The sequence below is a fragment of the Ranitomeya variabilis genome, chromosome 3 (assembly GCF_051348905.1).
Source record: "Ranitomeya variabilis isolate aRanVar5 chromosome 3, aRanVar5.hap1, whole genome shotgun sequence".
Lineage (NCBI taxonomy): Eukaryota > Metazoa > Chordata > Amphibia > Anura > Dendrobatidae > Ranitomeya > Ranitomeya variabilis.
In genome coordinates this window covers 321,274,164-321,286,927 of record NC_135234.1, presented here as the reverse complement: position 1 = coordinate 321,286,927, position 12,764 = coordinate 321,274,164, and the positions used below count along the sequence as shown (strand labels likewise).

General features: G+C 45.1%; 1 protein-coding gene across 1 annotated transcript in view; it reads left to right on the top strand.

Annotated features, from left to right (window-relative positions):
• The window catches only part of LOC143817686 (uncharacterized), a 47,698-nt gene extending 36,454 nt beyond the window's left edge, over positions 1-11,244 (top strand). Inside the window, exon 5 of the mRNA XM_077299178.1 lies at positions 11,010-11,244. The gene's annotated coding sequence lies outside the window, so the exon portion shown is untranslated. The remainder of the gene's footprint in view (positions 1-11,009) is intronic.
• Positions 11,245-12,764: the final 1,520 nt, after the last annotated feature.

The window sequence follows — 12,764 nt, the reverse complement described above, 5'->3', positions numbered from 1 at the left end:
ATCCTGCCCCCCCATATATCCATCCTGCCCCCCACATATATGCATCCTGGTCCCTTGTCCTGTCCCCCCTAAATCTATCCTGGCCCCCCATATATATGCATCCTGACTCCCCATATATCCATCTTGGCCCCCATATATCCATCTTGGCCCCCATATATCCATCCTGGTCCCTTGTCCTGCCTCCCATATATGCATCCTGGCCCCCTCATATATATCCATCCTGGCACCTCATATATCCATCCTGGCTCCCCCATATATGCATCCTGGTCTGCCATATATATGCATACTGGTCCCTTGTCCTGCCCCACCCCCCCATAAATCTATCCTGGCCCCCCATATATATATATATATATATGCAACCTGACTTTACCATATATATTCATCCTGGCTCACCCATATATATGCATCCTGCTCCCCCATATATCTGCATTCTGGACCCCCATACATTCATCTTGGCCCCCATATATCCATCCTGGTCCCTTGTCCTGCCCGCCCATATATCCATCCCAGCCCCTTGTCCTGCCTCCATATATCCATCCTGGCCCCTCGTTCTGGCCCCCGTGTATCCATCCTGGCCCCCTTGACCTGGCCCCTATGTGTATCCATCCTGGCCCCTATGTGTATCCATCCTGGCCCCTATGTGTATCCATCCTGGCCCCACATGTCTCCAGCCTGCCCCCATGTGTCTCCATTCTGGCCCCCCTATGTGTCTCCAGCCTGGTATCCTCTATGTATCTTCAGCCTAGTCCCCCTATGCGTCTCCATCCTGGTCCCCCCATGTGTCTTCATCCTGGTCCCCCCATGTGTCTCCATTGTGGCCCCTTGGAGATAGAGATAGAGAGAACAAGAAAAAAAAGATTCCTCTTACCTTCCTGCGCTCCCAGCACTGTCTTCCTCCGCAGGTTTGACGTGCACATAGAAAAATGGCTGCCAATGTAGCAGAGGCCGGCGGTGAAGGTGTGCACACGCTGCATGACAGTGACGTCATATGCCGGTGACGACGGCCCCACATTGTTCAGTATTGATTGGGACATGTGCCGCGGCAGTTCAGGTAATGAATGTTGCGTGCATGCGTCCCTGCACATACGCTGCCTGCGCATTTAAAGGGCCCGCGCCCCTAAAAAACACTTTTTTTTTTCCTTCTCCTCCTCTCCTTCCCATAGCCAAGGGCCCACCGGGAATTTCCCTGATACCTCGCCAGGCCATTGCGACCCTGCATGTGCTGGAAAAAATGAGGGCTCACCGCCGTAGCCCACATCAAAAGGAGGGTGTCCAACATCAGCGTACTATTACGCCTAATGTCGGAGAGGGGTTAACATATCGTGTACTGGATAACAGGAAAAAATTTCCAAGTGCAGTGAAATTGCAAAAAAAGTGCAATTCCACGTTTTTTTTACCATGTTCACTAAATGCTGAAACTGACCTACCACTATGATTCTCCAGATCATTATGAGTACACTAGATGGTGGCCCGATTCTAACGCATCGGGTATTCTAGAATATGTATAGTAGTATATAGCACAGGCCACGTAGTATATAGCACAGCCCACGTAGTGTATAACACAGCCCACGTAGTATATAACAGCCACGTAGTATATTGCCCAGCCACTCAGCATATTGCACATCCACGTAGTATATAGCACAGACCATGTAGTATATAGCACAGAGACATAGTATATAACACAGGCCACGCAGTATACAGCAATGTAAGCACCATATCCCTGTTAAAAAAGAATTAAAATAAAAAATAGTTATATACTCACCTTCCGTCGGGCCCCGAATCCAGGCCAGGCGTTTAGTGATGCTCCTCGCGACACTCCGGTCCCAAGAATGCATTGCGGCAATAACACGTGATGATGTAGTGGTCTCGCGAGACCGCTACGTCATCTCCGGTCATTGCCGAAATGCATTCTGGGGACCAGAGCGGGAAAGGCGCTGGAAGGTGAGAATATAATGTTTTATTTTTTTAATTATTTTTAACATTATATGTTTTTACTATTGATGCTGCATAGGCAGCATCAGTAGAAAAAGTTGGTCACACAGGGTTAATAGCAGCGTTAACGTACTGCGTTACACCGCGTTATGCCGCGGTGTAACGTAGTCCGTTTAACGGACTGCTAAAACCCTATGTGGCCGCTGACTGGAGGGGAGTATGGAGGGGGCACTGACTGGAGGGGAGTAGGGAGGGGCCAATTCGCGACCAATCAGCGACCCGGGATTTCCGCGAAAGACAGAAGTACCCCTTAGGCAATTATATAGATAGACACCAAACATGTCTAGGTTCTTTTAAACTTAACTGGTGAAAAAACAATCCAAAGTTTGTTCCAAAAATAGTGCCATTTTCCGAGACCTGTAGCGTCTACATTTTTTTTTGATCTGGGGCTGGGTAAGGGTTACTTTTTGCTCGCCAAGCTGACATTTCTATTGATACCAGTTTGGTGTAGATACGATCTTTTGATGGCCCATTATTGAATTTTATTACAATGTAGCAGCGACCAAAAAAAACGTAATTCTGATGCTTTGAATTTTTTTCTCATAATTTTTTTATATATTTTTAAAACTTTTTTTTTTTACTTTTTGCTCAGATTGCCTGTGTGTAGCAGAAATGCAACCATAGAGGTCTTTTGGAGACCTCTGGTTGTCATGCTGACCCTTCGGTGACCCGCGATCATGTGACGGTGTCACCGATAGCCGCAATTAGTGATGCGCTTTCTGTATGCGCGAGTTAAATGCCGTTGTCAGAGATTGACAGCCACTGGTGTGCCTGGAAAGGTGCGGGCTCATTGCCGGAGACCGCACCAAACAGGGATTCCGACATCAGCGTACCATTACGCCACATGTCGGAAAAGGGTGAAAGGCGTTTTCCCACAAGCAAAAGTTGATTTTACTAAATGGATCTTGGAGTAATAAGTTCAAGAATTGGATGTGTTAAAATAGAATGTTCTTGTGCTGAGATTATCTTATAAATGTGCCCCTGATGTTTACTGTGTGATGGACGTGTCTGACCAGGAATATGGTCTGATCATACCACAGCTCCTGGGCAGGGGAGAAAGCAGGGGAGTATACAGACATTACAGCATGGGATCACAAATGATTACAGGCATGATGGGGGAAACATCATGGACATACTTTGGAAAACTTATAAAATTGTCCAAATACTTATTTTCCTCACTGTATGTCCATGTACAAACACAACATACAGATACATCTGTACATATACATACAGATATACTGTATATATATATGATGGGGAAAATAAGTATTTGGTACAGTGCCGATTTTTAAAGTTTTCACACCCACAAAGAATGGAAAGGTCTGTAATTTTTAGCGTAGGTACACTTTAACTGTGAGAGACAGAATTTAAAAATAAAAACCAGAAAATCACATTGTATGATTTTTAAATACGGTATTTTTCGGATTATAAGACGCACTGAACCATAAGACACACCTAGGTTTTAAGCTACGTTCACATTTGCGTTGTGCGCCGCAGCGTCGGCGCCGCAGCGAACAACGCAAACAAAAACGCGGCAAAACGCACGCTAAAACGCTGCGTTTTGCGCCGCATGCGTCGTTTTTGCCCGCAAGTTGGACGCAAAAAAAATGCAACTTGAAGCGTTTCTTGCGTCCAACGCTTGCGGCCATGCGGCGCAAAACGCAGCACAACGCATGTCCATGCGCCCCCATGTTAAGTATAGGGGCGCATGACGCATGCGGCGCCGCTGCGGCGCCCGACGCTGCGGCGCTGACCGCAAATGTGAACGTAGCCTTACAGGAGGACATTAGGAAAAAAAATTGAAGCAAAAAATGTTGTCAATTCTGTACTTAATATCCCCTATCCTTGTATATATGGTCACCTCATCCCCATTCTGATACACATGGTCCTCTCATCCCTTACCCTGGTATGCATGGCACCTTCATCCCTATTCTGGTATGCATGGCCCCCCTCATCCCTATCCTAGTATGCAGGGGCCCCATCTTGTCCTAGTATGCATCGCCCCATGCCTATCCTGGTATGTGGGGCCCCCATCTCGTCCTAGTATGCATGGTCCACATTCTTATTGTGGTATTCAGGGCCCCAATCTTTTCCTAGTATGCATGGCCCCATCCCTATTCTGGTATGATTGGCCCCCATCCTGGGCCTGGTATGCATGGCCCCATCCATATGATTGGCCCCCCACCTCCATCCTGGTATGCATGGCTCCATCAGAAAACATAAAAAAATTACACCTTTCTTCCCGGCACTCCCTCGCAGCATCTTGTTCCGATGTCAGCAGCTGCTTTATGCTTGTAAGCAGGGAATGGCAAGGATGTCATGCGCTGCTTCCAAGCTGAAGGGCAGCTGCCGGAATACTCACTGCTCTGCATGCTGGCACTGTGTGCGCAGAGAGCCGTGAGTATTCATTGCTCTTTAGTAGCGTGCACAGTGTCAGCCGGAGCCTTCCTGCAGCTGTCGGCGGTCACGTGTGCCCGCTACTTAAGAGAAATGAATAATCACATCTCTCCACGCCCAGAGAGGTGAATATTCAGCTGCCTTTCGGCTTGTACGCGCTGCTTAAAAGCATAAAACAGCTGCTGGAATCAGAACAAGATGCTGCGAAGGAGTGCCAGGAAGGTAAGTGTAATGTTTCTTTTTTTTATGTTTTCTGATGGGGCCATGCATACCAGGACTGGGGATGGGAGCCAATCATACCAAGATGCAATTAAAGGGAAATGTGTATTCATTGCCCTCCACGCCCATGGGTGTGGAATGCTGTGAATATTCATTTCTCTTTAGCAGCGGGCACAGGAGTTAGCCGCAGCAGCCAGCTCCTGCCTGTGTGACCCGCTGCTCCGCACATCCCCTCCACTGCCAGAGCCGGTACATCAGGACTATAAGATGCACTCCCCATTTTCCTCCACAAAAAGTGCATCTTATAGTCCAAAAAATATGGTAATTAAATTTAATTTCATTACATGAAAGAAGTATTTGAACACCTACCAGAATTCTGGCTGTCACAGACCTGTTAGTTTTTCTTTAAGAAGCCCTCCTAGTCTTCACTCATTGCCTGTATTAATTGCACCTCTTCTAACTCGTTACTTTTATAAAAGACACCTATCAACTCACTCAATCAATCACACTCCAACCTCTCCACCATGGCCAAGACCAAAGAGCTGTCTAAGGACACCAGGGACAAAATTGTAGACCTGCACAAGGCTGTGATGGGCTACAGGACAATAGGCAAGCGCCTTGGTGAGAAGGCAACAACTGTTGGTACAATTATCAGAAAATTGTCAAAAAAACAAGATAATTTGCAAAATAAGGTCAAAAAATAAAAAAACACGCAAAATAAGGTCAGAAAATTAAAAAAAACACAAAAAACCTTATATCATATCAATTTTGCACATTTTGTCTTTGTGTCATTCACCCTTTTTCACACTGTTTAATTATTGCCATTCATCAATTCTCCATTGGCAATCCCTGTCTTTTTCCATTCTCCTGTTGTGTCTGAATGGTGGTTTATCTAACACACCAGGTTAGTTTACACATAGGAGAATCAGGGACAGCCGTCGAGGAGTGGGGGCGCCTATCTCGTGCTATTTGTAGGGTGCCAACCTCCGCTGACAGGCAGTTTCAATCAGGTTAAAGTGTGAGGGTCAGCACGGTTGTCTGTATGTCGATTGTGTCTAATTCATGGTTTTAACGTGACTAATAAAATGTTAAGTTTTATCCATAATATTATTATGATATAAGGTTTTTTGTTATTTTTTTTACCAATTATCAGAAAATATAAAAAACACAAGATTGCTGTCAATCTTCCTCAGTCTGGGGCTCCATGCATGTTCTCGCCTCGTGGGGTAAGGATGATTTTGAGAAAGGTCAGAAATCAGCCCAGAACTACAGCCTGTCTATGGCCTGAAGAGAGCCATGACCACAGTTTCAAACATTACCGTTGGTAACACACTACGCCACCATGGATTAAAATCCTGCAGGGCACGCAAGGTAACCCTACTCATGCCAGCACATGTCCAGGCTCATTTGAAGTTCACCAATGACCATCTGGATGATCCAGAGGAGGCATGGGAGAAGGTCATGTGATCAGATGAGACCAAAATAGACCTTTTTGGTATTGCCTCCACTCACTGTGTTTGGAGGATGAAGAAGGATGAGTACTACCACAAGAACAAGGTCCAAACTATGAAGCATGGAGGGAGAAACAGCATACTTTGGGGGTGCTTTTCTGCAAAGGTGACAGGATGACTGCACCGTATTAAAGGGAGGATGGATGGGGTCATGTATCGCGCGTTTTTGGCCAACAATCTCCTTCCCTCAGTAAGAGCATTGAAGATGGGTCATGCCTGGGTCCTCCAGCATGACAATGACCTGAAACACACAACCAGGGCAACTAAGGAGTGGCTTTGTAAGAAGCATTTCAAGGTCCTGGAGTGGCCTCGCCAGTCTCCAGAACTAAACCCAATAGAAAATCTTTGGAGGGAGATGAAAGTCAATGTTGCCCAGAGACTGCCCCGAAACCTGAAAGATCTGGAGAAGATCTGTATGGAGGAGTGCGACAAAATTCCTGCTGCAGTGTGAGAAAACTTGGTCAAGAACTACAGGAAATGTCTGACCTCCGTAATTTCAAATAAAGGCTTCTGTGCCAAATATTAAGTTCTGGTTTTCTATTGTATCAAATACTTATTTCATAAAATTAAATTAAAATTAATTAAGTAAAAAAACATACAATGTGATTTTCTGATTTTTTTTAATTGATTCTCTCTCTCTCACGACTGAAGTGTACTACGATAAAAATTACAGACCTCTCCATTCTTTGCAGGTGGAAAAACGTGCAAAATCAGCAGTGTATCAAATACTTATCTTCCCCAGTGTGTGAGTGTGTGTGTGCGTGTGTGTGTGTGTGTGTATATACATATACACTGCTCAAAAAAATAAGGGGAAGACTAAAATCCCACATACTAGATATCACTGAATTAAATATTCCAGTTGTAAATCTTTATTCATTATATAGTGGAATGCGTTGAGAACAGTAAAACCTAAAAATGATCAATGTAAATCACAACTAACATCCCATGGAGGTCTGGAGTTGGAATGATGCTCAAAATCAAAGTGGAAAATCAAATTGCAGGCTGATCCAACTTCAGTGGAAATGCCTCAAGACAAGGAAATGTTGCTCCGTAGTGTGTGTGGCCTCCACGTGCCTGTATGACCTCCCTATAATGCCTGGGCATGCTCCTGATGAGGCGGCGGATGGTCTCCTGAGGGATTTCCTCCCAGACTTGGACTAAAGCATCCGTCATCCGTGACGTTGGATGCAGTGAAACATGATGTCTCAAATGTGTTCAATTGGATTCAGGTGTAAGGAAGGGGTGGGCCAGTCCATAGCTTCAATGCCTTCATCTTGCAGGAACTGCTGACACACTTGCCACATGAGGTCTGGCATTGTCCTGCATTAGGAGGAACCCAGGGCCAACCGCACCAGCATATGGTCTCACAAGGGGTCTGAGGATCTCATCTCAGTACCTAATGGCAGTCAGGCTACCTCTGGCGAGCACATGTAAGGCTGTGCGGCCCTCCAAAGAAATGCCACCTCACACCATTACTGACCCACTGCCAAACCGGTCATGCTGAAGGATGTTGCAGGGAGCAGATCACTCTCCATGGCATCTCCAGACTCTGTCATGTCTATCACATGTGCTCAGTGTGAACCTGCTTTCATCTGTGAAGAGCACAGGGTGCCAGTGGTGAATTTGCCAATCCTGGTGTTCTGTGGCATATGCCAAGCATCCTGCATGGTGTTGGGCTGTGAGCACAAGGCCCATCTGTAACGTTGGGCACTCAGACCATCCTCATGGAGTCGGTTTCTAACCGTTTGTGCAGACACATGCACATTTGTGGCCTGCTGGAGGTCATTTTGCAGGGCTCTGGCAGTGCTCCTCCTGTTCCTCCTTGCACAAAGGCTGAGGTAGCGGTCCTGCTTCTGGGTTGTTGCCCTCCTACGGCCCCGTCAATGTCTCCTGGTATACTGGCCTGTCTCCTGGTAGCGCCTCCAGCCTCTGAACACTACGCTGACAGACACAGCAAACCTTGCCACAGCTCACATTGATGTGCCATCCTGGATGAGCTGCACTACCTGAGCCACTTGTGTGGGTTGTAGAATCCGTCTCATGCTATCACGAGTGTGAAAACACAACCAACATTCAAGAGTGACCAGAACATCAGCCAGAAAGCATTGGTACTGAGATGTGGTCTGTGGTCCCCACCTGCAGTTTGATTTGACAGAAGTTTTATTTACTTGGAGTTATATATTGTTGTTAAAGTGTTCCCTTTATTTTTTTGAGCAGTGTATATATATATATATATATATATATATATATATATATATATATATATATATAGATATCTATCATATAACAGTTTATGCAATGATTTATGCAATATTTAATTGTCCGGAGGTGATCAGAAGGGGATCAATTCTTCCATTTTTTTAAACTGCTTTTAGTGTGTAGTAAAAATAAAATTATACTTTTTTAACCTACATGTTATGATGGTGTTTGGCGATACTAAATATGTTTTTTTTATATTTATATATATATATACAGTGCCTACAAGTAGTATTCAACCCCCTGCAGATTTAGCAGGTTTACACATTTGGAATTAACTTGGCATTGTGACATTTGGACTGTAGATCAGCCTGGAAGTGTGAAATGCACTGCAGCAAAAAAGAATGTTATTTCTTTGTTTATTTTTTTTTTTAATTGTGAAAAGTTTTTTCAGAGGGTCATTTATTATTCAACCCCTCAACCCACCAGAATTCTGTTTGGTTCCCCTAAAGTATTAAGAAGTAGTTCAGGCACAAAGAACAATGAGCTTCACATGTTTGGATTAATTATCTCTTTTTCCAGCCTTTTCTGACTATTTAAGACCCTCCCCAAACTTGTGAACAGCACTCATACATGGTCAACATGGGAAAGACAAAGGAGCATTCCAAGGCCATCAGAGACAAGATCGTGGAGGGTCACAAGGCTGGCAAGGGGTACAAAACCCTTTCCAAGGAGTTGGGCCTACCTGTCTCCACTGTTGGGAGCATCATCCGGAAGTGGAAGGCTTATGGAACTACTGTTAGCCTTCCACGGCCTGGACAGCCTTTGAAAGTTTCCTCCCGTGCCGAGGCCAGGCTTGTCCGAAGAGTCAAGGCTAACCCAAGGACAACAAGGAAGGAGCTCCGGGAAGATCTCATGGCAGTGGGGACATTGGTTTCAGTCAATACCATAAGTAACGTACTCCACCGCAATGGTCTCCGTTCCAGACGAGCCCGTAAGGTACCTTTACTTTCAAAGCGTCATGTCAAGGCTCGTCTACAGTTTGCTCATGATCACTTGGAGGACTCTGAGACTGACTGGTTCAAGGTTCTCTGGTCTGATGAGACCAAGATCGAGATCTTTGGTGCCAACCACACACGTGACGTTTGGAGACTGGATGGCACTGCATATGACCCCAAGAATACCATCCCTACAGTCAAGCGTGGTGGTGGCAGCATCATGCTGTGGGGCTGTTTCTCAGCCAAGGGGCCTGGCCATCTGGTCCGCATCCATGGGAAGATGGATAGCACGGCCTACCTGGAGATTTTGGCCAAGAACCTCCGCTCCTCCATCAAAGATCTTAAGATGGGTCATCATTTCATCTTCCAACAAGACAACGACCCAAAGCACACAGCCAAGAAAACCAAGGACTGGTTCAAGAGGCAAAAAATCAAGGTGTTGCAGTGGCCTAGTCAGTCTCCTGACCTTAACCCAATTGAAAACTTGTGGAAGGAGCTCAAGATTAAAGTCCACATGAGACACCCAAAGAACCTAGATAACTTGGAGAAGATCTGCATGGAGGAGTGGGCCAAGATAACTCCAGAGACCTGTGCCGGCCTGATCAGGTCTTATAAAAGACGATTATTAGCTGTAATTGCAAACAAAGGTTATTCCACAAAATATTAAACCTAGGGGTTGAATAATAATTGACCCACACTTTTATGTTTAAAATTTATAAAAATTTAACTGAGCAACAAAACTTTTTGGTTTGTAAGAATTATGCATCTGTTAATAAATCCTGCTCTTGTTTGAAGTTTGAAGGCTCTAACTTATTTGCATCTTATTAAACCTGCTAAATCTGCAGGGGGTTGAATACTACTTGTAGGCACTGTATATATATATATATATATATATATATATATATAGAATAATTAAAAAGAACACATTTTTATTTCTATTTTTTTTACTTTTCATTTTTTTCCCAATGAAATGTACCATAACTCTTAATTATAAAGGTGAATGCCGAGATGACAAATTTGCAGCAGATTTTACCTGCAGAATTGTGCAGGTACAATCTGTAGCGTAATCACAGTATCAAGCAAGCTGATTTTACAAATAATGCAATGACACTGCATCACAGTATGCAGATCTCGATGGGTTCCGCCATCAGTATAAAATGTGTATGTTGCCAAAGCATCTTTTGTCCAACAGCCCACCAATGTCTATGGCATCCTTAATGGGACTTGCTTTGAACAGTCATTCTGTGCTGACAAAGTATAGGAGCTCGATGCACCACAGTGTGGCCAAATATTTAAGTGCACCTTCCCACCTGCTTGTTTTCCATCTATTCTCCACCCTTTCCTGGCTCTATTAAGATAGGGATGTCATTCAAAAAGTAGGGGGAACTCAGATAGTGAGAAAACAAGCAGATGGGAAGGTGCACCAAGAGCCTGTACTTGAACAGTCACTGTGATGACAGAGTAACTTTAATGAAACAAGTAGCACATATGTAAGGACTCCCTGCTCAGCCACAGTGTGGCTGCAATGTGGTCAAAAACAAAGCCAATAAACAGTTTCACAAGTAAAGAAAAATGCACACATTAGCAAGTATTTGAAAACTGTGAATATGCAATGTGCCTTAACGCCTGAAAATACTTTGGTTTGTAAAGTAAAATAAAAGTTGTTTATACTTTGTTTTTCTTTCCTTCACATTAGGCAAACTCAACTGCAAATGGAGACGATAAAATGCCATCTACTTTGAATGGAGCTCCAGGCATGTCAGCCATGTTACTTATCATACTTACATTTTCAGTCTTCCACTACATCCTAGACTGACCACTTTCTGTGAAGACGGACTGATGATGAGAAGCCAAAACACGGATGGCAAATGTGAAGAGTCCAAACAAGTGATAAATGTCTATGCTCATTTTCTCTGAACCTGATCTGTAGAATAAACCTGATTGTACCACAAAGTGTTTTGCTGTTTATTAGCATGTGTACCTTTGCTTATTGTACATGCACATAATCAGGGGGCCTTAATACATCAAATGTTACAGAACCAGCTGAGTGTTCATTCCGTTTAATAAGTCCCATATATTATAGTATATACAAAATCACCACAAGCTTGTGAATTAAAAAAGGAAGACAAAGATTGTGAAACTGTATAAAAATATATATGATTACAACATAAATATTCTAGTACCTCAAACATTACACACAGAGTTGCTTAATAAAACTATGCATAGAACATCTCTGGTACCCGTCAGCCTCACATTTAACAGATTTTTTTTTATCAATTGAATTGTGGGTAGAAACGGCATCTTATTTTATCATGTTGGAGTAGAAGGTTCATAAGTTGTGCCAGACTGCATCTTAATGTTGGTAATACTGTGATAGGGGGTCAAGTTTCCCCCTCTGCACAGGGGGAATCTCGGGCCATCTCCGCTGCGGTCTCCCATTCTTCTCCTGCCGCAGTGGAGCCTGCTCAGCGGAGACGGCGGTCCCAGCGTCTCGCTCAGGCTGACTCTGTACAAAGAGTTACTGCTGCTCCTTCTGCTTCTGCCATTGAAGCCAGTGTTGGGCAGAGGCGAGCAGACGCTTCTGGGACTAAAGGCCCCGTCTCACATAGCGATTTACCAACGATCACGACCAGCGATACGACCTGGCCGTGATCGTTGGTAAGTCGCTGTGTGGTCGCTGGGGAGCTGTCACACAGTCAGCTCTCCCCAGCGACCAACGATCAGGGGAACGACTTCGGCATCGTTGAAACTGTCTTCAACGATGCCGAAGTCCCCCTGCAGCACCCGGGTAACCAGGGTAAACATCGGGTTACTAAGCGCAGGGCCGCGCTTAGTAACCCGATGTTTACCCTGGTTACCAAAAAAAACAAACAGTACATACTCGCCTTTCGGTGTCCAGGTCCCTTGCCGTCTGCTTCCTGCTCTGACTGAGATCCGGCCGTACAGCGAGAGCAGAGCGCAGCGGTGACGTCACTGCTGTGCTCTCACTTCTCACTGTACGGCCGGGAGTCAGTGAGAGCAGGAAGCAGACGGCAAGGGACCTGACGGACATCAGAAGGCGAGTATGTATTGTTTGTTTTTTTTTTAAATTTACGCTGGTAACCAGGGTAAACATCGGGTTACTAAGCGTAGGGCCGCGCTTAGTAACCCGATGTTTACCCTGGTTACCAGTGAAGACATCGCTGGATCGGTGTCACACACACCGATTCAGCAATGTCAGCGGGGCCTCAACGACCAAAAAAAGGTCCAGGCCATTCCGACACGACCAGCGATCTCGCAGCAGGGGCCTGATCGCTGGTACGTGTCACACATAGCGAGATCGCTATGGAGGTCGCTGTTGCGTCACAAAACTTGTGACTCAGCAGCGATCTCGCTAGCGATCTCGCTATGTGAGACGGGGCCTTAAGTCCTGCTTTTCCCGTTCTGAGCATGCCCAGGGTAAGATCTCTCA